This window comes from Agrilus planipennis, unplaced genomic scaffold (genome assembly GCF_000699045.2).
Source record: "Agrilus planipennis isolate EAB-ADULT unplaced genomic scaffold, Apla_2.0 scaffold124, whole genome shotgun sequence".
Classification (NCBI taxonomy): domain Eukaryota; kingdom Metazoa; phylum Arthropoda; class Insecta; order Coleoptera; family Buprestidae; genus Agrilus; species Agrilus planipennis.
This window is the reverse complement of record NW_020438950.1, coordinates 819,581-821,442: the sequence shown is the minus strand read 5'-3', so window position 1 is coordinate 821,442 and position 1,862 is coordinate 819,581.

Here is a 1,862-nt window from a genome sequence, read left to right as displayed (position 1 = left end):
CAAGTAGATATCCATATTTTTAAATGGATCTTGCTGGAGCATACGTAATCCTCAAATGTAGCATCGTACTACAGATGGCGCTCACCACGCCATTTGTGGTATTTTCTAAAACGCGCTGTTAAGACAGCAGGTAAAGGTTGGTCTGCGTTCTGTCGGAGCTGCCTGCGATGCGCTGATGAGATCCAAAAAGATCGAAATCGCGATCCGCGTCTGGCAGTTTCAACAGAATACAGACCAGTTCGAATTATTTTGTTCGTTTTTTCTCCCTACCTACGATTTTGCCACCGCGCATCCGAGACATTAGAAGGGGCACATCGCTAGAGAAAGTAAATGAAGTATACTTAAGATTGCACGTGTTTGACGTTTAATAATTGTAGCTGATATACATATAGGTATGTTGTAAATCCATCCATAAATATGCATAACACGTAGACAGTAGATATACATATACAAAGCTCATTTAAATCTGCAGTGACCTCTGCGTCTCATTATTACTGAAAAATTTACATATTCTCTCTTCGACACGTCTTTGTTTCGTTAATGTATCACATGACGGCGTGGAGCGGCGACTGTAATTCAGATTTATATTTTATACTGCTGGCGAATAAGTAACGATACTTAAATGAATTTTGACGCATTTGGAATTCGTAATTTTTTTATTCAATCGCGTATCGCACCTGCTATCGAGATCCAGTCTATACAAAACAAGAATAATGGCATATTTACAATGTACATGTGTATAACTTGGGAAGTCAGCCCGCGGGATTGCCTGTTGCACATGAACTTGGAATCTTTACGGTCATCTGGATTACTGGATCATTTAGACAGAGATTGAACTATTAGTCCAAGAGCTAATGACGAATTTAGGGAAGGTATCTTAGGCAAGTGAATTGATAAAAAAATTATATTTACTGGCTTTACTGGTAACAATAGAGAAAACGATAGAAAAAGGAGAGAACGCGTACTAGATTTAGAAAAAGCTTTGGACAATGTTAAATATGTTAAATATACTTAAAAATGTAGGGATGAATTACAGAGATGTAAGAGTGATACTTAGTTTGTATAAAGAACAACAGGTAGTTATAGAGCTAGGGTTGCAACGTGGAGAGGTAAATATTAGGAAAGGAGTCAGACAGGGGTGCGCACTGTCATTGCTACTTTTTCGTCTATACATCGAAGATGCGATCAATATCATTAAAGGATGTGTAGGGATAGATAAACAGGGGCAAAATATTATTATACTTAGATTTGCAGATGATGTAGTAGTATTAGCATTAGATTTGCAAATGATATAGTAGTATTAGAATTTAGCGAGGTTTAGAGATAGCTTTAAATAAAATGGAAGCGGTATTGACAAAACAGTATTGTATGAAAATGAATAAAAGTAAAATAAAAATACTGGTGTGGAAGGGAAGAAACAGTAGGGAAAGAGCTAATATAAAGATAGAAGACGAAAAATTAGGAGAAGCGGCCGATTTTAGGTATCTAGGAAGTCAGATAAGTCAGGACGGAAGGAGAAGTAGGGATATAAAGCAGAGGATAGCGCAGGGTCGAGTCGCCTTCAATAAAAAGAAGTCACTTCTATGCTCCTGAACTGTTAATTTAGTAGTTCGAAAAATATTGTTAAAGGGGTTAGAAGCGTTCTAAATGAGGTGTTACCGGCGAATTATGAGGATACCGTGTATAGAGAAGGTTAGAGATGAGGAGGTATTAGAAAGAATAGGAGAACAGATGGAAGTCAACAAAAAATAGGCGAGATAGGTTGGTAGGACACCTTCTGAGGCATGAAGGTCTAGTCAGAGACATATTAGAGGCAGAAACAGGAGTTAGGAGGGGTAGAGGTAGACCTAGATTAGATTACT